Below are 26295 nucleotides of genomic sequence, written 5' to 3' on the forward strand. Positions count from 1 at the left end.
GGTGTGTGCATGTAATTCTGCTACCTGAGTCCACACCTTATAAGAAATACAATTCTTTACCATGTGACTGAGGTGTTAAATTGAACAGAAGTCTTTAAAATGTTTGTGTGAATGGACAGCAGGTCTTAGTGAAGCCAGTGGGTTAACTAACTGCAAATGTAAAAAGTTTGTCATGGCATTTTCAACACAAAATGAATCAAGAGGCAGAGATATACAGCGCTGGCTGCAATACATTATATTTGAGGGAAAGTGCCTGTCAAGTAGTGGGGCTCCTACTGTTATTGTCTCAGAGCTATGCTCCCCTCTAGTGTTGAATATCTGTCAGCAACAGACAACACATCTGACAGAATAGAAGAGTTAGTGTAGCACAACAAAAAAGCAATATTTAAACAACTGTAATATGTCAACCTACTGTTTTGAGCTGACTAAATGTGATGTTTTTCTGTCTGGATAAGAGTTCTACATGCCAGCCATTGTTGTAAAATGAAACCTCTACGTGTGTGTTAAAGATCTGACATTTAACGTGTGAAGAGCATCCTCTTGCTTGGTGTATTGTTTAGATGTTTGTGCTCAAGGTCAGGAAGCATTTCCATTCAGAGCTTTATCATTAGACTGGATGATGAGCTCTGACAATGGCTCAGAGACAGATCAATACACCTGGCCAGGGCTCTTTCACTAGCTGCCTCTCAATCAATAGTCAGTGTCAGACTCAGCAGTAGATCACCGCGTCCTGTCTACTCTGTTTGGCCTCTGATTGAAGGACAGAGGTGGGGAGATGTGCTTTTTACTTAAAGAAATGAAAGTTAGCCTAATTTTAGAAATGTTTTTATAATAGTGGATGAGGAATGTGTAAATGTATGTGATGCGTCCATACACTGGAGAAAGAATACATTTAAGGAAGGTGATATTTAAGAGAAAACTATGACTGTGTGAGGTCACACAATTTCAATTGGCCAGTTTGTGATGTAATGCTCATGCACAGTCAATAAAATGTATTCATTTATGTAATTAGTGGGACCATGTACAGTGTTAAACATAAATGTTACCATTTGATGTACTGTACCAGAGTGAGCTTATAGCTAATTTTCACCTGCAGTCCCTTCGGCAGGTCACAATTAAAACATATAACAGCACAATAATGAACAGTACAAAGCAAAAAACACACAGGACACACAATACAAAATACAAAGCTACACACAATAGCATAGCACATACGCCCACAATGTCAACTAGAAATTAATATTGTAAGCTAAAAGCGAGATTATTTGCGTCCATGAGAAGACCATGAGATGAAATTTAAAGTCAGTGGTTACAGAGCTGAATAGTTTTTAGCAGATTTTTTAATTTGGTTTTGAACATACTGATGGAACTGCAGCTCTTCATATCATCAGGTAGGGCATTCCACTGAGTTGTGGCTTTCACAGAGAAAGCTGACTGCCCAAATGCAGTGCGACGAAATGGTATGGTACAATCTTGTATAGAGGATATTCTGGAGGATCTAATAGAACTTACTGAACGAGTGTACACAAAGTCACATAGTGGAGGAGGCCAAACCATTAAAAATTTTATACTATTTAAAATAGTACTCTGCAATGGATATTTTTGAAACACTGTGTCCTCACTGCACACTATACACTAATTCTAATTGTGTTTTTGATTTCACACTGGAAAAAAGACTGAAACATAGCAGAGTATGTAATTATACTTAAAAAGTATATGATACGGACATTGCTTGCCTACACAATAGATTTCAGAGGCCTGGGCCTACCAGGAAAAGCACATGTGTAACCAATAATATTAATGAGGTCTTTATCGTGCCAATAAGCTTTACTTGTGAACCAACATGGACAATATCAGGACCTGCATTGGAACACCTAAATGGAATGTAGCCATCATTAGTGCTATTGATTACACCTTTGTGTTTACTAATGTGACAAGTCAACATGTACTGTGATAAAGAACAATTTTAAGAGGAGCCATTGCACCATATCAGAAAAAAACATTTATGCATGCTATTTGTTATGTTTTTATAAAAGCTGCACCAGTCAATATTATATACTAACAATGTATCAAAAGACTATGTTGGGGGTCAATCATAGTGACAAACCCACCGAGAATTATCACCACCTCTGCAGTTTATCCTCTTTCAGCTCATAGTTTTGGTTTTGTACACTACTGGCCCATATATATTTATATTATATATTACTCATATTTTTCTCAGGGGTTGGTGGAGACCAAATGATAGCTAAAAGGAGAGTGAATATTAGATTTCATCAGGTCAACACAAACATGACTCCAAATGAATAATAATGTTTCTCTCTGTTTGCTGGAGGTGGAAATTGTTTGCTAACATGTTAGCCATATTGACTTTATAAGGTGATATTCTGTCAGTCTTGGCAAAAGAGAGGCAAGAGAGAGGTAAAAAAAAAAACAAGTTGTGGTTAGGGGAAGTTACATGTAGGGACAATTTCTTAAATAACAACAGTGTATCCTGCAGCTACAGCATAGTTTGCCAGATACAGTTGGTGAGTATCAGTTTTAGCTTTGGTCTCTGTACAGACATGATGATACCAAACCTGACCGCTTGCCGCTTTCATGTCATATGGGATGATTGGTAGAAATGCTTACAGACCATGTTTTAAACTTGCATGTGTTACTATATCTGTTAAATTTAGGATTAGTTATTGTATTGAACAATAGACTTTGTGTTTTCGGGCTCTTCTGTGTTATTATTATCATAGATACAATCATAATTACAACTTTGATATTGATGCGAACGATATTAACAAGTTGGAGTCGAGTAATATGACATGTACCCAAATGCATACTGTACCTGGCTGTTGTTTGCAAATTCCCTGATGTAACCCCCCTAAAACCACAAATTGTTAATTTTACATTTTTGTTTGTGTAAAGATAAAATGTGTTAATTAGTGAGCTTTGGTTGGTTTAGTTTAGAACTTTAGAGGGAGGCAGGCTAGTTTCCCAGTGCTACCAGTCTTTATGCTAAGCTAGGCCAACTACTTCCTGACTCCAGCTCTGTACTACTAAACAGACATGAGACAGATATCTCACTCACAGAAAGACAGCAAATAAGCATTTGAAAGATTTACATCTTGAGTAGTAATAGTGCAGACAGAAGAGGAAGTCAAAGTACAGAGGCTGAGATGTGCTGATCAGGGGAGTGACCATGGTATAATTTTTTTCTGGAGAGTTTAAGCGTGTTGATGCTGGGAAAATAGGAAGATGATGTATCCTTACTGGCTGAAGCATGTCAGACCATGACAGTGCTTGTATAGACACAGCCAGTGTGACAGTGGGTGTGGGTGTGACGATCACATACGGCTGGTCTGTGTTGCCCATAGCACATTGTTGGTTTTGTTCTTCTCATAAATTTTGTTTAAGAAAAATTTTGAATCATTCCAGCCTCATCCTTTAAATATTTCAAGACTGGTAAATGGGATTAAAATGAAATGTGAAATGTTTCAGTTTCTGTGCATTTTATTCAAACACAGGTCAGTAGATGTGTAGAGTAGCATCAGAGCTGTATTCTGCCATCTTAATTGCTCTGACTTAAGCCTTCCTTCTCACCCAAAGGAGACAAATCCAGTACAGAAGACACTGCTGTGTGTGTATGTGTCAGTAGGCTATGTGTAGCGATTAAACACAGTCGACAACAGAATCAATGTGTATTCCTTTGACATGCCCTCGCAGGATGATGCCTTATTGCCCTGGGACCACCTCTCGCTGTCTGCTCTGTCTCTGAACTGGTCCTCTAACAACGTTATCTCCCTCTTTCTGTCTCTCTTTGTCTCAGTCTGGCTCTTTATCTCTTCATACTGCTCTGATGCCAACCCCCTCTTCAATTTCCATCTTTCAGAGATTTCTGACTCTGGCTCTCTCAATTATTCACCCTGACTTGGGATCTTACAGGTAAACATTGTATGTTGCTAATTAATCTTTTATGTCTGCTGTGTGAGAGTGTGTGTTTATGGCAGACAATAACAAAAGCCCTACTTATTACCACAGGAATTTGCTTTTGAGGGGCTTACTGTGACAGACAGATGAGTGGAAATTTTCACTGCTGCCAATGATACCTGGGAGCTTGAGAAACAGCTGAAAGACTGGCTGATATAGCCTACAACACAGTGATACTGATGTGTGTTTGTGTGTGTGTGTGTGTGTGTGTGTGTGTGTGTGATAGGGACTTTGTGATGCCTCCATTGACCACTTGGTGTATAGGATTGTTAATGTTCACAGGTTTATTAAAGCATTTACCAGGTGATGCTCCCCCATCTGGAGCAATTAATGAGGTTTGAAGAATGAACAATATAATATTGATTTTAGCTGGGTGTACATGATGAATAAACAGTTAATTACACTGCTTTTAAAAACTATGAAAGAAAGAAGACAAGTACAGAAAACTTTTATGCCACACACATACACATAAACAGGATTTATAAAGGCCCACAAAGTACATTATTTACCATATACTGTACATTACAGTGCAACCATCCTCCTCTACATCTGTGGCTTTAGCTGCCCCGAGTCATCCAGTCATTCCACTCTGTCTGGTAGCTACTTAACTTGAAGGAGATATAATGGATTGCTTTGTCCTTTTCCGAGAAACAAAGTCACATTGAAGGAAGAGGATGTGACCGTTTTGAAAACCTCCCATATTTTCCCAGTACACAACTGTATTTTGTCTAATTTAGTAGTGATGGGTGCACCAGTTCTTTTCACAGAACCGGTTCCTTTGAGTTGATACATATAATGTATGGAACCATTCGAGTTCTGATATTTTTTGCAAAATAAGGCATCAGTTTCTCCATGACACTCCGTTATAGTACATGCACATTCGACAGCTAGCGTTGCCTGCCCCACAAAACTTCTATTCAATGCATTACCAGTCATCATGTATAAGTTTACATTACATTTATAAAGATAATAAAAAATAAAAAGCATTCATTTTAATGCATTGATCCAGCATCACACTTGTATGTAGGTAGGCTACATACGATGTTACAGAAATGTCACTGACCAATAATCTGTTGTTGTTTTTGAGGAGCAAGTAGCAGACATTCTAGTTCGAGAGACCAGTTCGTTCATTCTCGTTCAGTTCAATCTGCCGTCTGTCTTGACTCAAGTCCGATTCAATCAGTCCTTGCTTGTTCATTCAATGCTGTTGCTGCACTACGTAACGTGCATAACAACAAAATGAGCAGAAGGAAGAGTAGTCCAAAAAACAGAAGAGACTGGGGCAAACTGATTAATTTGCAGCCTTTAATTGTGCAAACAGACTAACGTTTTGACACTACTATGTCTTCATCAGAGTCAGAGTGGACAAAGACATGAGGTTAACAACATATGTAATCAGCCTAGACCAGGTGTGCCGTTGTAATTAGATAATAGGTTGAACAAATCTATTGGATGATGCATCCAAGGGTGAGAGTTGCCATAATCAGTGTCCAAGTGCCGCACCCTCAACACCATGTCAGGAGCAAAAGAGCACAAACCACTCCTAATTCATAAAATACAGGAAGAGGAGTCCAATTTGGAGACATTTTGAATCTATTTCATCCACAAAAGCAAAATGCAACATTTGCAAAAAACAATTTTCTGTTGTGGGCAGATCAACCACAAATATGAGAAGGCACCTCACAAACACCCTACTGTGCAGATTTTAGAGAGAGAAGACAACACCACTGTCACCTCACAAACAAGTACAACAGCCAGTTCAACTTTGTCAACCATTGTTGCAGCTGGCTCCTCAGAAACACAACCATCCTACTCTACATCTGTGGCTTCTAGCTCCTCTACCTCTACAACAGAACCAGTACTGAGACCAAAAAGACCACAACAAACAACTCTGTGTTCCTTTGTGTGTAGACCTATGGGCCCAATAAGGCAACGCCAGCTGGATGTGTTATTAAAAATGATGGCTCAGGATTTCCAGCCATTTTGACTTGTAGAGGACAAGGGCTTAGAAGCTCCACAAAAGCACTGGACCCATCAGTCCTTCCCTTCGGGAGGGCCATAACAAAAACCCATCTACCTGATATGTATGGCAATCTGCAGGATGAAGTCCTCCAGAAAATGAAGAAGGTGACAGCAGTTTGTCTCACCACCGACTGCTGGACGTCAGTGAACTTTATGTCAGTCACATGCCATTATGTGGATGGATTTCAATTCATCTCACATTTACTTGACTACTTTTCACTCACAGAGTGTGTCATGCACAGGAGTACTACAGCCTCTAAGAAACTAAAAGCCACACAGCAGCAAATGGGCTCCACGTATCACATACTTGAGATGTTTGTGGAGATAAAAGATGCCATAATCACCACACTAGCACTTGTCAGTGTCAACCCCACGCTTAACACCTTTTCTGAGGAAGAGTGGGAGAAGATTCAGCAGGCCTGTGAAGCACTGAAACCTCTTCATGATGTCATAGTTGAAGCCAGTGCAGAGAAGCAAGTTGTTAAATTAATAATACATTAATTCATTAACATTCATAATGTTAACCTAAATCATGATAGAATTTGTAACTATGTTCAACTAATCTACAGATTCTCATGTGACATTATTTCATTTATATCCATTTATTTTACTACAGGTCTGTGACTGCCTCTAAAGTCATCCTGATGGCAAAAGGCCTACAAAAGATTATGACAAACCTGAGACGGCAAGGTTCAGTCCATTCAGGTTCAGTGTGTGTGTGTGTGTGTTTTTATGTGTATGTGTGCGTATCTTAGGGGAGTATTGAATGACTAAATGTAAAAAACAAATGGACAACAAGTGGAGCAGTGCCAAACACAGCAGCAGCCCCTGGAGGAAGACTGCTTGGTGTGGAAACACTCTGCTTTCTGCCAGCTACAACATATACCACAGTGTCAGGTAGGATGGAGTTTCCTGAACTCCTTCCCTGTTGAGGGTCAAGTCTTGGCTTAGAGAGTGTTTGTACAATACTGAGTTGTACAAAATTCAGTCAGTTACAAAGCAATCAATAGCTTTGTGAGCATCACTGAGTCATCAATTGATATTATTAGCAACAAAAAAACATAAATTTTGTATTTTTGTCTAGTTCTTCACAGAATGGCTGTCTTAATGAGCTTAGAGTACAGAGAAGCGAAAACACTTTGACTCAGAAATGGTAAGGGAGGAAACACACACACTCATAGTGAGTCCTTAGACATACAGTTGAAATAGAAAGAATAGCCTATCAACACCATAAGAGGAATCATAAACATAATATCATATCATCGGATTGAAACTCTTTCATCTGTCTAATTGTGTGTGTGTGTGTGTGTGTGTGTGTGTGTGTGTGTGTGTGTGTGTGTGTGTGTCTGGGGGGAGTATTGGATGGGTAAATGCAGAAAACAAATTTCTCTATAAGAAAGAAAACCATTATTGTGTGGAATGAAAATAGTGTAGCATAATTTGCATCTAGAGATTGAAAATATTAAATTGTAACAAATGTTGTATAATCAATTATATGTTTTGAAAAGTTTACATGGACTATTATTTCATTTTGTCGCTCAATCTGTGTTAAATACCGGGACCCAAGGTATGTAGGAGGAACGTTTGGCAAAAAGCCCATGCAATTAAGGGTTAATCTTCTAATGGGGTTTTTGTTGATGTTTTCACAGGTCCTACCACTCCTCAAAGAAAAGCCTTGCATTAGAGTCCTTCTTGATGTGCCTGAAAAACCCAGTAATGTCACAGCAGATGTTATGGCTGCCCTAATTACATTTACACAAACCTTAACTACTGGTCCATGATGGCACTGAGGAAGTGAGAGTATTACTACATAATTAATATTTACTACATATCTTCATGTCTCCTCCACAGCCTCCCTCCTCCTCTGGACGAGACAGGTAGAGCTTTAGACACACCCACTGCTGTTACTCTTGCTTACAACACACACACACACACACACACACACACACACACACACACACACACACACACACACACACACACGCACATGCTCCTTTTTTGAGTGTGGGCACCACTGGCATGCTTGCCAACATTCCCAAAATATGGGAGGTTTTCTCGGGTGGGGGTGGGGGATGGTGGCAGTGGATGAAGTGAAAGATGACGTTTTACTTGAGTTGACAACAGCTGTGCTTCTTACTGTAAGTACAAAAAAAAACATTGCAAGTAAAAAGCCAATAAGCACTCCATTAAACCACCTGTTCAACAAGCATAAACATGTACAAAAGTGATATTTTCAGCTGCTTTGCCTGCAGTGTCCCATCCACTGCTGGTATGTTTTACACAACCACAGCATGCTGGTTAAGCTAATAACATGAAAGCTGTCTGTATGTAGCCTAACTGTTTATCTGAATTTGCCATGTATCTTAAAATTTGCCCATCCTCTCTACCAGCAGTACCCGCAGACAATGAATCATATCAGCAGCAGTGAGAGGAGGACAGAGGACAGGAGGAAAGACTGCCTGCACAGAGAGCAGCTGTGCACACGCAACTTGATTCGGGTTGTGGTGACAGGTGGGTTGAAATTGTATGTTGTGTGTGGATTGTGTGTGTAGACTGTGTTTCATGGATGATCTGGCAACTTGAGTAACATCAGACAAAACTTATGGATCTGTGTGTATGATGATTATTCATAATAAAGGTTGAGGGCCATGTACAAGGAGAAACAACAAAACGGGAGCACAGAAAGAGAGGGGGTGAAAATATGGGAGAAACCTGGAAAAAACAGGAGTGTTGACAAGTCTGACCACTGATGTGGAAACTTGAAGCAAGAGCCCACATTTTAAATGTCAGATAAGGTCCTTAACTTAATGTAGCGAGCAATTGAGCTATCTGGGAAAGTTAGCCACATATTAACCACAGCATGGGCTTCATAGGGTGGTTAGTTTTGTTACCGGTAACCATTAACTAGGTTATGGGTAACTTAGGTTACCTTTCTGAACCATAGCTACAGAAAGTCCTTACAGTGGATCTCAAAACCTTAATTGGTATCTGAGTTGCACTGACAAACATTAGCTAGCTGGGTAGGTTAGCTAACAGTAACTCCCTGTGGAATGCATTAAGAATTGCTATGCTAAAAGACCAGTGCTATGCAAAAAAAAGTGCAATTAAGTAACTGAATTAAAAATACTTTAGGAAAGGCATGGTTTTATACAAAATAAATAAAGCCTAAATAGATAAAATAAAAATAAAATATGAGAGACTATAGCAGCCCACTACGTCCTCTAATAAAAGACTCAATAATTAGGGGAGCAATAAAAACAACAGATTACAATGGTAATTTGTTGTGCTGGGTACTGAGTGTTAGGTGTCTAACAGTCTTATGGCCTGTGGGAAGAAGCTGTTGCACATTCTGGTTGTGTTTGATTTTATGGAGCAGTATCTCCTGCCATCTGGCAGGAGATCAAACAGCCCATGAGGGGAGTGGGAAGAGTCCTTCACAATGCAGAGGGCTTTCTTTCTGCATCTGCCCAGATAAATGTCTTGAATGAAGGGGAGTGAGACCCCAATGACCTTCTCAGCCATCCTCACAACTCGCTGCAAGGTCTTTCAGTCAGATGCACTGCAACTGCCGTACCAGGAAGTGATGCAGCTTGTCAGGACACTCTCAACAGTGCCCCAATAGAAGGTGGTGAGGATGGGGGGAGATTCTTGCCCACTTCAGCCTCCTGAGGAAGTGCATCCCCTGCTGAGCTCTCTTGGCCAAATTTGTGGTGTTCAAGGACCAGGAGAGATCCTCAGTGATATGGAATTTTGTGCTGCTGATACTCTCCATGGTGGAACCGCTAATATGCAGTGGGGGGTGGTCAGCCTCTGTCTTTCTGAAGTCCACAATTATCTCTTTAGTCTTGTTGACAATAAGAGACAGGTTATTGTTCTTACACCAATCCACTAACTGTTCCACCTCCACTCTGTAAGTCGTTACAACGTCATTACTGATGAGTCCCACTACTGTAGTATCATCCACAAATTTGATGAACTGGTTTGTGCTGGATTTGGCAGAACAGTCATCTTTGAGCAGAGTGAAGAGCAGTGGACTAAGCATGCAGCCCTGGGGGGCCCCAAGCTCAGTGTGATGGTGTGTGAAGTCTTGCTGCCAAAAAGGACTGTCTGTGGTCTTTCTGACAGGAAATCCAAAATCCAGTTACAAAGGGAGGTGTTTTGGCCAAGCAGAGGAAACTTCTCTATTAGCTGCTGTGGGATGATAGTGTTAAAAAGTAAAGTCAATGAAATGGGATCCTGGCATAACTGTTCCTTTTTGTCCAGGTGGGATAAGATGGTGTGTAAAGCAAATGAGATGGCGTCATCTGTGGACCGGTTGACACGATATGCAAACTGGAAAGGGTCCAGTGAGGGTGGAAGGCTGGCTTCGATGTGACCCAGGACTAGTCGTTCAATGCACTTCATGATAACAAAAGTCAGTGACACTGGCTGGTAGTTGTTGAGGCAGGAGACAGTTGATTTCTTGGGCACCAGGATGATGATGGCGGTCTTGAATCCTGTGGGAACAACAGCATGCTTGAGAGAGATGTTAAAAATGTCTGTGAAGACACCTGCTAGCTGTGCAGCACGGTCTTTTAGCACCCGACCAGGTATGTTATCAGGTCCTGCAGCTTTGCGTGGGTTGACTCAACTTAGGGTCTTCCTCACATCAGCTATGCTCAGACTCAGTCCCTGCTCCTTGACAGGGGAGATGGTTTTCCTCCGTGGCGTGTGATTCAATGCTTTGAAACGGGTGTAGAATTCATTCAGCCTGTCAGAAGGGAGGCATCATTGACATCAGCTTGTGGTGTGATTTTACAGTCAGTTATAGCCCTGCCACATGTGCTTTGTGTCCTTGGAGTCACAAAAATGTTCAGTTTTCTGTGTGTAGGCCAGTTTTGCCTTCTTGATGGCTTGGGAGAGGTCAGTTCTTTCCAACCTGAGGGCTGCTTAGTCTTCTGATCTGAAGTCAGCATCTCTGATTTTCAACTTTTTCCAGACCTAAGCTGTCATCCACAACTTCTGATTGGCCCGAGTAGTGATGGATTTGATGACTGTGACGTCCTCAATGCACTTCTCTATGTAACCGGTCACAGATTCCGTATACTCCTGCTCGGTCATGTGTGGCTGCCTCCCGGAACATACTCCAATCTGTGCATTCAAAACAGTCCTGAAGTGCTGAGGTAGCCCCATCTGGCCAGACTCTGATCTGCTTTTGTACAGCCTCGTTGCATTTGAGCTATGATCTGTATGCTGAAAATAGCAATGTTTGTGTACACCAAGTCCAATGTGTTAGCCCCTCTGGTTGGAAAGTGGAAGTGCTGGTGGAATTTGCATGGATGGAATCCCCTGCAACCACAAGAAAACTGTCTGGGTGGGTAGTCTGAAGCTCATTGATGGCACTATAGAGCTCCCACAGGCTGGTAGAATGGCCAACATTTCACAATCAAAAATTCCCCCAGTTGTGAACGGTGGGTTGCAACAATCTCAGTATTCCTACACCACATATTGTTGATGTAAACACACAGACCTCCACCTTGGGTCTTACTGGAGCTTTCGGCATTTTTGTCTGCATGGAAGGATGTTAGCCCATCCAGCTGGATTGCTATGTCAGAGATGTTGTTGTGAAGCCAGGTTTCAATAAAGACAAAAACACAGCAGTCACTCACTTCTTGCTGTGTGTGTCGTTGCAGCAATCCAATTTATCCTCCAAGGAACGGACATTGATGAGTAAGATTGATGGAATGGTCGGTCTGTTTGGGTTAGCTTTTAGCCTTGTGCAGATACTGGCCCTCTTTCCTTGCTTCTGTTTTAATGTGCACCACCTCCTGTGCATCTTTCTCCTTAAGGCTCCATCAGGCAGCTCCGTGGGTCTCTGCAGCAGCCCTAAACTGTGCAACTCCTCCTCTGTAGTTAAAAGCTCATAGCCTTTCACAGTCCTTTCATGTTTAAGATTGCACTTTATAGTTAACAAGGTCTCACGATTGTACCTAAAGGTTAGTTGCTCAGAACAAGCATTTTGACATATATTTGCACCTTTTTCCAGTAGGAGCTGCTGTGTCTGTGCACTCCACCATGTCCCAAGGACTATCACACCAGTTCATGGAGCGAGAGAAAGAATACCACCAACAAGGACCCCTTCATTTCTCTTCTTGTCTTCACAAAACAACTCTTCTGTTAGCTTCCTCAGTGCAGTTTCTCCTTTGGAATGTTGGTAACAGTGGCAGCTAGCAGTTAGCAGTTGACAGTTAGCTAGTTTTTTTGATTTAAAAAATATATCCAAAGATGATACATACTCTTCTGTTCTTGCTGATCAATGCTGTTACCTCTTCTTTAGAGCCTTTTCTGAAGATTATTTGAAGGTTATTTTGCAGAAATGTCCAACTTTTTAACTTTGAGATGTATTCAGGAGCCCATCTCTGGTGCAGCCACTCTCTCTCAGAACTTACTGTTAATAGTGTGGACGGTACTGGTGGAACTGCTCCTTGGAGTGCAGCCCACACACCTGCCATAACCACCTGTTCAGTCTCTCCCGAGAGAGAGAGCCACGTTTGGATTCTTTCATCTTGTTTCACCTACTGATCCACGGTCAGTGGTGTGGGCAGGACTGCATGCTGTTTGAGGCTGCTGCAAGGGGCGTGGGCCTACTGGATAATTTGCATATTTTTTTAAAGAACATTTAGCTTTAAACTCGGTAACACATTTGGATTTAACATTTGGATTTCATATTTAGATTTAGATTTAATTTAATTTACATATAAACATATTGTTAACAATTATATATAACGTGTTATATAACATGTTTTACAATTGAATTTCTGTATCAAATGTGAGGAAAACCAGCTAAATGTGAGGAAAACCAGCTAAATATTTAAAATATATCAGCTAGAAAATTGTAATCAAATTTTTACATGTGGCGCCCCATAGTGGAAAATGTAAGTTATAGTAGCCTTGGTCTCTCAAGTAGCCTCTGTCTCACAAGTAAGGACCATGACTTCCCATCTGAAATGCCAGACAGGGCCCCAAAACATGATCTGTGAAAAGTATTTAGATCACACACTTTATTATATTAGTTACTTTCAGAGTAGTTATAGAAAAGCCTCATCCTTGTTGATGTTGTTTGGCAGTATGGTTCCCTGCTGAGGTTTTGTCTGTGTCTCAACAGCTTGTCTTGCATGTACAGGCACATGTAAAACTCCCTGCCATGGTCAACCCTGATTTAGTCCCACATACCATAGCCAATTACTGCAAATCTGGAATTAAAAATGTGGATAGTTTCATGTCAATTTTGTTTATATAGCGCCAAATCATAACAAATTATCTCAGGGTTCTTCCACATAGAGTAGGTCTAGACTGCACTCTTTACAATAATATTATTATTTTTATCATTATTATTATTATTATTATTATTATCATTATTATTATTATTAGTAGTAGTAGTATTTTTACAAGCATCAGGTGAAAGTGACAAGGAAGAACTCCTCTTTAACGGGAAGAAACCTTGAGCAGAACCGGGCTCTGGGTGGGCAGCCATCTGCCTTGACCAGTTGGATTGAGAGAGAAAGAGGGAGGGGAAGAGAAGAGGAGAGAGAGAGAGGGGGAGGAAGGGAGGAAAGAGGGATTAGAGTTTTTAAAAATCTTTTTTATTTACACTGATATCATAAATACATCATTCCAGTAAAAAAAAAAATCATTAAAATTACTTGTATTATACAATACAATATTTCATGCAAAAACAGGACAGAAAGATTATATTATCATAGCACCACATTATCATAAATTCATTTAGATTATTTAGGGCCATATAAAATCTAAAATCCACTCATACTCTGGCTTTCACTTATGCCACAAATAGAGGAACTAACTCGTGACAAGGCACATTTCCTATCTTGTTTTTTCTACTCTTATATATAGACAACTTTTCATCTCCTACCACAAAATTAAGTAATTTTCTTTGCATTATTCTTGCTGTACCCAGCACCAAACATGAAAGTGGTAATGGACCATTTCAGGGTGCAAAATTAAGTTTTTTGTCCGACGGTCAAATGGCTAGTAAATCTTCAAATTTTACCAGCTACTCAGTAGATTACCATTGTTTTTTTGGCTGGTGAGTGAAGCAAATCTATCAGCCATTTTTATATTTTACCAACATTTGGCTGGTGGCTGGTGTTAATTTTGTGCCCTGGAACATTTAAAGTCAAATTTTCAAATTTTACTGTACCTGAAAAATCATTGCCAAGCCAAAAGGTTCAGACATGGACAGAAGGAAAATATGGTTCTATTAAACATCCGGGCACTTACTAATAAGACTTTTATCATAAATGATCTTATCAGTCATCATGAGCTTGATTTTATTTTCCTGACCGAAACATGGCTTGGTTCAGATGGAGCTGCTCTCTTAAATGAAGCCTATCCCAAACTACTTTGTGTGCTTTTCCAATCTCATCGACAAAAATCACAATCTGCTGTTCATCTGACCAGCGGATTTAACGCTATTATAGTCAACAACTTTCCCTACAGCAAATCTACACTCTTCCAATGAGCAAGGAGCGGAAATGGATATCTTGATGCCATGTTTCCATGTGAGTTTTGTAAATTCCATGCCGATATTTAGTACGCTGACCAGCGAAAAAGCCACCAGACCGCAAAAACACACGCAAAGGAGAAACGAGAGAAAGAGAGAGAAGGAGGAAAGTATAGTAATAATAAAATTCTGCTAATAATAATAATTGTAACGTGGGTGTTGAGCAGGATCATGGGGGCAGTAAGTGGCCCGCAATCACAGATCCAGATTCTACAACTCTGGAGGCAGAAATACCTGCAGAAAGCAACAGGAAAGAGGAGAGAGATGAGAAAGCACAAAACTATGGGATAGAGAAGATGCTGGTGATGGATGGATAGTTGTAAATGTGCATGTGGCTGCATTAATAAGTCCTAGAGAAGTGCATTACATTCAGTGAATAGCCAAAGTACAAAGTACACAGCACATTAATAGATCATTACAGTTTTGATATGTTGACATCTGTGAATGGTCATGTAAAACAGTATTAGCTTTCACTGCTTGATAATTTGTTGATTTTGATGATCAGTGCAGGCCTGTAGTGCATCTTGGGTAGGCCACATCATTTGACATAATCACATTTCTTAACCCTGCTCCTGGAGCCCTCCTGCCCTGCATGTTTAAATGTCTCCCTACGCCAACACACCTGATTCAAATGATGGGCTGCTTATCAACCCCGTGCAGCTAATTGATAATGAGCCAATCATTTGAATCAGGTGTGTTGGAGCGAAAAGGCATCTAAAACATGCAGGGCAGGGGGTCTCCAGGAACAGGGTTGAAAAACTAGGCACTAGGCCTAGATGTTTTTCTTAGAAGGCTAGTGTTTCCCAATCCTGCTCCTGGTGTACCCCTGCCCTGCATGTTTTCCATCTGTTCCTCATTAAGTTAAATTAAGGGAATCATACCTATCTAATGATTTTGATCAATTACACAGGATGGGTGGTAAACATTGAGGGCAAGGATAGGTATATGGATTGAGAAACCCTGTCCTACAGGTGAATTCTTATGCTTGCTGGTAATATAATTTGTTTTTTATGTTCTACTATAGGCTTCATGCATAAGATAGCCTAATATTTCAAAGAGTGAACTTGTGTAGCCTACTTAAGGTTTCATTGAATCTTTGGGTCTATCTGACATCACAGTTCATGATATGGCTGATGAATCTCTCATAGGATTTCACTGATGTGACATTCTCCTGCATGCACTCCCAATGACGACGGGTGTCCAGTCATGAACTTCTGGCCATTAACAAACAATATTTGAGGGGCAACAAGATATAAAACATCAGTGAACAATGTAGGCCAACATTTTCACCACTGGATTTTTCTGGCCTAAAATAGGCTATAATTTTACTGGCCCAGAAGCAAAATAAAAAAAAACAACATTCCCCCTATGGGGCACTAACTGGCAGTGCTTGCAACAGCTGACATATGAATTCATCATTATGCGACATAGGCTGCTACTTTTGTAATTTCATAATGTAGGCTATGTCTATATATTAATATCATATTTTTACTTTGTTATCAGGGTTCACAATAATCTAATTGACGGCACTAGCTAGATACCAAGCTGTCAAAACAACAGAGCAAACCTTAGCTAGCTCGCTAGCTAATTAGCTGGCAAAAGTTAAACTGAACACATTTTTATTGGCCCCTCCTGGCCATCGGTTATGTTTGACTGAGACCTGATGAATGAATGAATGAATGAAAAAATAAATAAATAGAACTTCAGAACAAAATCAAAACAATGAAAAACAACCTGTTATTGGTTTTCTGATTTTGGATTCTAATTCGGATGGGAAATGATGTGTGTTTGTGATGAAGCATCTATTGAACACATGACATTAAAGGGCTGGCATTGTGGAAAACAAGATAAATGCTTTGGGATGGATTTGGATGATGGCGGATCCTCCTGTGCTGTAAAATTATTCAATTCTATCTCCTCTGTATTTGTAAGTCATTTGAAATTTTGAAATTCATGGCTCAAGAGTGAGCGGTGTTGAGGTGGAACCTGTTGGTACGTCACACCAGAAAGTCAAATCAAATAAAGCTTTAGCTTGAGTCCACCCCTGCCGTAACTTCTGCAGTCAGAGTTTGCATTTCAACAGAATTAAGAGCAAAGCAGGACACTGGAAGTGTTGCTGGTTGTTCAGCAGCTAAAAAGTCTTCACAGCCTTCCAGAGGATGAATATTTACATCAAGAATGGCAAAAATTAATTTGTGTGTGTTCCGCACATTTTACAGCTGACTGTCTCTGCAGGATTTTCAACTTTTTCATCTTCAATCTTTGGATGAAGTTTTAAAACATGGTTTCTTTCTGTTACTCAGCTAAAGGAATATAATATATCTGTGCTAAAGCTAATCTAGCGACCTCCGGCTACATTTGAAAAAATGACTTTTACTTTGTGAGGAAACTTAGACGCAATCTTACTGTTCTGAAACATCCTGTTGAATCTCAACTGTGCAACAGCAGGTTCTTCCTCTTCATTCAGGATCTGCTTCATAGACCCCTATATACTGTCTTATAGTTGCAGACATTACTCCAGGTAAAGATGGGGCGTAAGGGAACTTGCATTATTCATTAGGACGTATTCCAGCCAATTGGAGTAGGTGGTCATTAATCATGCAGATTTTATGTAAATTGCTCCGGAAACAGCCTGCTGGAAGACAGAGGGGATTCTATGCTGTAAGGAAAGATGGATTTAGAGAAATCTAAACTTTAGGTGCAAAAATGTCACAGATATGTTTAAAATAGACTCAGTATTCATAAAAATGAGTCAAAAAAAGGCCATAATACCAGATATTGTATTCATTGTAAATAAAAGCCAAACCACGGCTCTGCAGACAATCAAAAATGCATTTTATGTGTAACTGAGCATTTTTATAACAATAATTATAATAATAATTTTAAAATTATATATATATATAAAGAGGCCAATCTATTGAAAAGTCCAGGAACATGGATATTGACGTAAAACTAAACCCTTTTCTCTTATGAATTATTATTGTAAAATTCTGTATCCATTTTTACAGGACTGTTTCCTAAATCACTCAGTTGTAATTTGTTCAATATGTAGGTGTTGATGGCTCTGAGTGGTTTTTATCAGTTTAGCAGCTGTTCTGGAATTTTCTTCCTTAGGCTACTCCTTACCTTGATTATCTTGGTTTGTATAATCATTCTATATTCTTAATGTGGGTCCTATATTCCTGTCCAAATAACAGTTTTCCTCTTTTACATATTAGGAATTATATTTTATTTATTACGGCAATAACTGCAGATATTATTATATATTATAAAAAATATATATTTTTTTATATATTTTCAATATGTGCTGTAACAATTTATTAAAAATAAGCCAGTGGTAAGTGCAACATCTTTAGCTGCTAGAAGGGGACAGGAGATTAGTAGCACTCCGTGTGAAGTCTGCATACTGTACAGTTATAGGGATATGTGTGTGTGTGTGTGTGTGTGTGTGTATGTATGTGTGCGTGTGTGTGCATGTGTGCTCTGGGGTTGCTCATTAAGGATCTGCAGTGGGGGTTCACAGTAAGAAAATGGCAGGCCATATGCAGCTTATCAAGGTCACGGGAACACACCTGCGCGTACACACACACACACACACACACACACACACACACACACACACAAACACAAGCATGAGACAGGCTCTGTCCACACAGCCCAGTATCCTCACAGTTACATTTATATTGGACTGTACCACAGGTCATGATTCACGTCTGGTGCCACTGTTCAGTGTCAACACAGGAGGCTGGCTGGCGTATAGGTGTGTGCTATGTCTGACTTTCATGCAGGAGTTCATGTCCTCAAAAACAAAAACAAACAAAAACAAAACCTAACCACGGTGACCACAATCTTTTCCTAACCTTGCCTAACCCTTACCAATTTTACATGCTCCCTTATTAGTGTGGGCATGGTGTGAGTCTCAGCCCTCATCCTCTCTGTGTGAAATGAACATGCTCCCTCCTGCAGTCCAAGGACATGCACATGGTTTGGAGACTCTAAAAAGGCCATAAGAACAGCAGAAGTGATAATCCCGACGGTGTGAACACAAGACTGTCTTTCCATCTGTGTTAGCCCTACAGTAGTCTAACCACCTGTCCACAATGGTTACAAGCTATTTGCACAATGCAAGTGAGAATGTGTACACAATATTTGGTGCAACACAACATCTTTTTCACAAAATCTTTTAAATCCATGCCACACACCCCTCCTCTCACTCATTAAGACTGGCTGGCTCAGTGGTATTATGAACTTTGACTCCAGTGGTCAGCAGTGTTGCCAGATTGGACGATTTTCCACCCAGCTGGGCTACTTTTTATTTAATTAGGTGGATAAAAATTGTTTTGGGTGGGTTGTGATAAATTGGACTTTTTATACCATTTAGGCTATTTCCATCGAATATCATAGTTATGAATTTCTGACATAAATAGAATTCTTGTCAAAATCCAAGTCACAATTATGACTGGGAAAATATTTTTATGAAAGCTTTATATATCCACTTACTGTATACCCTGTCCTAACTTAAAATTGAAAACTGGGCTACTTTAATGATGATTGGGTTGGTTCTATGCTTTGATTGGGCTACTTTTTGTCAGTCTCCTTTGGCAAAACTGGTGGTCAGTGGTGAAGGAGCCAGATGGTTAACAGGGTCAGGAGGGAGACTGAGGAGGAGGAGCAGGGAGGTAGTGCCTGAGCAGAGAGAGGAGGTACATGCTGCATGTGGTCTTACAAAAGACACTTATCTGGACAAATAAGGAACATACTGTATGTCACACATTTGAAACGTCATAGTATGTATGTATACATGTGTGACAAATACTTGCATATACAGTGTACAGCATATGTAACAAGCACATACAATGACACACTATATATCATCGCATTTAACACTTTCTTACATTTGTCAATTCTCCTTATATGAATGACAACGTAGTTCCACAACCACAACCCTAAAGTTTTATAATGTATACATATTAATTTGGCCAAATAGTTTGTATATCTGTACATATATTGTTGGGCCGAGCAAGTGGCCAGAACAAAGGGTCTACACAGCAGCCTGACCCCAGGCCTTCATGGGGCTCCCACTGCCTAAGATCAGTGAAAAGAGTGCCAACTTAGACAATGAGAGTCTGAAAATGGACAAACTCGCACCTACATGTGACGTCTGGCTTGCTCCAACTCTCGTCCCCCATTGGACAAGACCTGCTGGCAATGCACAGGAAGTTCTGTGATGTCACTGAGGATATAAGAAATCAATGCTTTTTGTGTGGTTTGCGCTGCTTAAGGAAGCAAAACATGTACGTACTATTGTTTTTGTTAAACACACAATGTGTAATTTCTGCTTCTAGGGGTCTCTCAATCAAAACAATAGCAAAAAATTGAGTGCGATGACGCTGTGAGGTAGCATGGGATCATGGGAGTTGTTGTCTTCATTGTTAAACAACCAGCTAGCTTCTCAGGGATAGGATTACTCCATAATAAATATAATAAGACTGAATAAAGCAGTTTCACATAAAAAAATCTATGTTTTTCTGATGCTGTCCGGTGGACCCAGGACGTCCGGTAGGGGCTGTGAGCTGAGCTGCTGCTAATGTTTGCTCAGCTTGTTTCTCTGACAACCTAAGATACAGACGTTCAGCAGGTTGTTACTGGGAGCCGAATTATCCACAGAGGTCTCCTCCTCTTCAAAACAAATGTAAACTGGATTAAAACTGGTAAAAACACTGAGTAAAGCAGTTTCACGTTAAAAATCAGTGTTTCTCTGATGCTGTTCAGCAGATGCAGGTCGTAAGGAGGGAATCATAAAAATGTGACTTAAAACTGAATAAAAGTCAATTTATGACAGTTTCTGGTGGGCAACCACAACAGCAACATATTATCTTGTATGTGTTTATGCTTTGGTAGATGCCATTGTGGCGGGCAACCACAACGCCGAGGTTTGCATCTTATGCATGTATACTCTTTGGTAGAGGGGTATGATGCCATTGACAGACAACCAAATGAAACAAACCCTGACTTCAGGGTGGTGCTCTGTTATTATTAAATTCATATTAATAATTGTTATTGATTTTAGTAAATAATAATTATCCTTGATAATTATTACTCATTGCTAATAACCAAACCTGCTCCTAACTGAGTCAAAATAATGTAGTAAACTCCTTGATGGTTTAGTCCATCCTCATTGGTCAGTGTTTATAAAAGCTGCTTTTGTATTATTATGTTATATACATATGAAAATAATCATATAGATCTTTCAAATTATTTTGATATGGTCATATGATATGAAATACAGTATTGGCATATTTGTGGCCACTTATTTATTTCATATCTAAAGGTAACTGTAATAGGTGCGAGTAGAAAGAAGACAATTTGTATTACAGTCCTGCTCACTTTAATCAACAACATCTAAATGTAAAATCTTGCTGATCACACTATTAACCCTTATAAACTTTTCTTGAAAAATGGGAATGCAGATTGAGAGAGGAGATGAGGGAGGGCATGCAGCAGGAAGGAGAAAGAGGGAACGGAGTCAAACAGATGAAGAGAGTGGACAAAAAGAGGAAGGAGGAGAGGAAAGTCAGGGAGGGAGAGGAGCTGGGGGGGATGTGGGAGGATGGAGAGTGCTGAGATGGGACCTGGCCGTCTGTGTTGTTCTGTGTCAGTTGAAGGGCTTTTTCCATCATCTGCCAGCGTCCTGTAGAGAGAAACCTGCTGACGGCAGGAAGATCCTCTCAGCTGGGTCAAAGACTCCTCCACATGTTTCCTGCAGGACGTGTCAGAGCCTGTTAAAGACTGGAAGGCTGATATCATCAGAAGGCAATCTAGTGTGAAAACGGAGCTCTTTAGCCACTACTGTAGTGTTAGAACATAGACTGCAGATCAGATTTGTGAGGAGAATCATGGATTAGACGGGCTGTCAAATGCACCAACTCTAAGATTTGAAAACACAGATTCACAACATTTTGAAAAATATGGACTGGTTAATATTTCATCCAAAGTATTTTATAACCATTAACTTCAGTTTGTACACAAGCCAAGACGAGCACAGATATTCATATCCAGTGGTGGAATGTAACTAAGTACATTTACTCAAGTAATTAAGTACAAATTTGAGGTGCTTGTACTTTACTTGAGTATTTCCATTTTATGCTAATTTGTACTTATACTCCACTACATTTCAGACAGAAATATTACACTTTATACTCCACTAAATTTATTTCCAACTCATAGTTACTAGTTACTTTTCAGGTGAAGATTTTACATAAAGCAATATATTTGAATATTCTAACTGTTGTTTAAATTGTCCACTCTTTTCTGTTTTAAATTTGCTATGCACTTTGTTTGAAAGGTGCTAAAGTGTATTATCATTATAATACTTATATAATATGATGAAGTACTATTACTATTAATCTACCCAAAGTATCTAAAATTGGCTCCATATTGATAAACTACAACATTAAAATGTTCTTACAAGTATTTGTTAATGATCAAAACAAACAATATAATATACTATAGTACTGTAACACTCTAAAAGAAGCCAGTCTGCATAATGAGTGCTTTTACTTTTGATACTTTAAGTACATCTTTCTGATAATACTTGATAACTTTTACTTGTTATGGAGTAGTTTTAAATTACAGTATTTTTTACTTTTACTTAAGTAAAGGATCTGAATACTTCTTCCACAACTGTTCATATCAAATATCAAAAAGTGACCTTTGTGTCTGGTTTTTAGCTAAAAATTGCTTCTATTAGATGTGCCTTGATGAACTGATAGCCCAGTGAAGGAGAGGAAGTTGTGTTTGATCACACCTGACACCAACAGTTCAGAAAGCGTTTCCAGTGACATGGTGTGCACACGCAGATGCAATTTAATTTAAAATTAAAAATAAATAAATAATAATCTTTCACACATATTCACAAAAAACAAACAAACATGTATCATGTTATTGATATACCATGAGGTAAAAATCTAACAGATTTTAGTTTCCTTAAGTCCATGATAACCTGAATCCTCCTTATTATTCATGTGTCACTGCAATAACGCACAACCTGTGTTAAAGAAGTCAAGCATCCTCATTCAGGACAGACCTTAAATGTAGAGGATGTATTACTTGTGTCACCAGTGGGGCTGATTACATGCTAAAACTTGTGCATTAATATATGTGGAGAAACAGAGTGATAAAGTGAATATAAGCGAACTTATAACAGAAAACACTTTCTGGACACGGCCGCACAGTGTCTAGTCTACACTTTCAAAGCAGTGAGAAAGTGAATTGCTAGACTTGAGGTTTATTCTTACAAGATAGTTTCTTTGATCATTTAGATTTGATACAGCATGTTGGAAATTATACTAAAATTCAATGATTGTTTGTTCTTTTGGCTGGTTTGATTTGAGTTAACCACAAGATGGTGCTACAGTGTAAAGCAAAGACAGGTAACAATACAGGTGACACAGATAATGGCCTGATTACAGAATGAGGCAGTTATCTTATAGGATGCCTTGTGTGATGTTCTAAAGTATATATCAGGTGGTTTTCAACCTTTTGATTCAGCAGCATGCTGCTTGACTAAAGAAGAAGATTATGAAAACATGAAGTCTGTGTGCGGTCCTCCTCCTTCAAGATGTTAAGACTTCCAAGCACCAGCACCAGCGTCAACTTGATGGGTTTGAGGTGCCTCTTCATTTGATGCTATTGATTTTACAAAAATAATTTACTTAGTCTCTTTTTATAACTCTGTTTGTTGGAGAAATAAATGTTATCTCAAATGTATTTATGACATATTGGATAAGAAGGATGAGTCACTGACCTTTGGATCAGCACCAGCTGTAGCACACATAGGGGCAAATCCAGAAAAGGACTGCGTGCAGGTTCAAAAGAGACAAAAAGCGTGTAATTCACAAAGCAAATAGTGCCATGGTGCCCCTGTGCCATTTGCATGTATGTAAATTAAGCAATATTCATAAATTCGGCGCAAAATTGGCCCCTTTATATGTAAATAAGCATCGTTCAAAAAACGTATAATTCACAAAGACCAGTGCTAATTGCCACACGCAGTTAGAGTGGTGCTATTAACATCATTAACGTGGGAACATTAATTACCATCAGATCCTGACCAGTCCGGTGTCTGGTTATAGATGTGAAATACTAGAGAAGAAAAAGAAGCAAAACACATGAAAGTTGGTTTGTGATTGTGGAGACCTATGTGTGTGTGCTCATCACTGTTAATTAAAGATACGGAATTTGAGGCTTTTGTGCTCTCTGCAGTTTTCATTATGGACCAATCTGTGTGCTGAAATGTGGAGGAAAGCCTGAAACACTGGAAACAGCTCTGCTCACTCCAACAGACGCAAAACAAGGGCAAATTGTACTCAGCTCCAAAACTTTATGGGCCTGTTTGCGCCAGCATATCATTAGCACAAAATCTTTAGTGAATAAGACCTTAAAATGGGGCAGATTGCAGGTGCAAATGCTACGCAATTCACAGTGCTATTAGCAGACACAGTCCATTCTTTGTGGATTTGGCCCATAATGTATTCCCAAACTAGTGAACACCACCATCTGTTGGTCATCATAGCACATTACAAGGGTCAGACGTCTGTATGTGGGACAACTGCAGCCCAAAGTTACACCACCCTCACCTCACCTCACAGCACATCCACCACATGGTCTATGTGTGGGACTAGAGACTCTTCAGTTGTTTTTTTGTTTCAAAAACCCAACAAACCCACTGTACACTACCTATCCAGCAGCAAACATGTAGACACAGTTAGAGACTGAGCTGGTGAACATAGAGCATTTCACAGCTAAACAGAGCTAAAATGAGAATGAACTTACATTCATCAGGTGGACACAAACATGACTCCAAATGAATGTTGCTCTGTATCTGCTGGATATGTAAATGTGCAATTCTTTGCTTACACGTCAGCCATAGCGATGTTAGAAGGTGATTGCATGTCAGTGTTGTGTTTGAAGCTTGTTTCTGCTGCCTCCAAGTGGTCAAAAACAACAACAAAAACAAACAAACACAAAAACCAGTTCAAATGTATCTGTATTAGTAGAGAAATAGCCTTGGTTAGCTGGTTATAGCTGACATGGCATGTTTTGCTATCTATGCAACTGTTGACCTTAAGCACCTCGTCACAGACACAGATGTATGGAATGGAGTGTCTGTGAGATAGGGAAAATAAATGTAGTTATTCTCTCTCTCTGTCTCCATTAACTGATGTGATGGCGGTGTGACCGACGTTTGTGGTAGTGGTTCCAACTTTGCAGTATCTCTGTCCATGTCTATGTCTACGTCTGTGTCATCGTGTGGAGTGCAAGGGAAATATGTCTATGATCATCAGTTTCTTTTGGACATTTGTAACAAAGACTTTTGCTATGAGAAATATTGGCTGGGAGCTAAATCAGCTGAGCGAGGTTGGTCTGCTAGGCTAAATGTTAACCCATACAAACCAGCAGTTCCAACAGTCATGTTGCCTAATGTTCTCTGGACAGCGAAATTGATTATATAACTTCCCCATCAGTGCTGGTCACTTGTTGACATGCAAGAGCTGTCTACATCCAACTGAGACATGTACTTTTCTCCCTAAATGCACTTTAACGCCCTGCACTGCTAACTGCTCCTTCTTTGTTTGTTTTTCTGTCTTGGGATTTATATGTTTTTATCATTTTTTAAAGGGAATTTTTAGATATATGTACAGTATAACTTTATCCTTTCTGTTGTTGTTGCACAGCTGTGGGCTGGGAGGACCAGCGTTTCGTTTTTTTTGTGTATGCAAATACACAAGAAAATGACAATATTCTTAATCTTTAATCTTGAATCTTGAATCTTTTCTGAGTTTCAAGTTCAAGTTCTAGAATTAAGCTAAGTGTGGTTAACCTCAGCTTTAAAAAAAAAACAGCGCTTATTTGGCTTCAACCAATCAGACCTACTGTAGCTCACGCTATGACATTATTTCTTCCTGCAGCAGCTCACCTTTTAGAAATACTTATGCATAACTAATCTGCATAGTAGCAAACACCTGAGTAAGCAGTAATCTCTGTTCCATAGACATATGGAAAACTGCAGTGTCTAAAATTTACTCAAATGCAATCAGCATTGTATTTATCTGTGTAAACCTTCCATCTATTAAATATCCTGATGATATATCAATGTTTTATAGCCCTTGAGTCAGTAATATAATACATTTAGGGAGATTGAAGTGTGGGCTGTCTGCCTGCAAGGCTATACCAAGATGAAGCAATGATTGCCAAATGTTTCCTCAGGCCACTTATTAGTTTGAGGTCAACATCCAGTGTATAAAAAATATAATTTATTGATGTCATACTTTATATCCATCCATGAAAATATAATTGGCCCTAACAGTCAGTTATAACAATCACATTAACTCTGCATTCATTTTGTAGACCTAAATACGTGAATCACACAGCATGGCTTTAAGACTCAAAACACTGACAGATGAAACATTTTCATACATCACATAACATTCTGTAAGTAATACAGAGGAAAATCAATAAATATAAATGTAGAACCATCTCTAATATATAATATATACTGTGTTTGTATATATGTATCTTTAAAGGCTCATGGTTGTTTCAGTGTCCATTCATTGAAAAGGGTTCCAGTGTCTTTGACAACACAAATTAGAACAACACTCTGTCCTGTTCCCCTCCAAATATGTCATACATTAACACAAGATATGGCTTCCACATACCATTCATGTCAGTCAGAC

General features: G+C 39.4%; 2 long non-coding RNA genes across 2 annotated transcripts in view; one reads left to right on the top strand and one right to left on the bottom strand.

Moving 5' to 3' along the window:
• Positions 1-26295, top strand: part of LOC121909468 — a 567936-nt gene that overhangs the window by 427744 nt on the left and 113897 nt on the right. The window lies entirely within an intron of this gene.
• Positions 21088-23704, bottom strand: LOC121909470. Its single transcript, XR_006099454.1, has 3 exons — positions 23660-23704; positions 23367-23417; positions 21088-21320 (listed from the first exon to the last, which is right to left on the bottom strand). It is a non-coding gene; the product is annotated as an uncharacterized LOC121909470 (long non-coding RNA).

This window comes from Thunnus maccoyii, chromosome 12 (genome assembly GCF_910596095.1).
Source record: "Thunnus maccoyii chromosome 12, fThuMac1.1, whole genome shotgun sequence".
NCBI lineage: Eukaryota > Metazoa > Chordata > Actinopteri > Scombriformes > Scombridae > Thunnus > Thunnus maccoyii.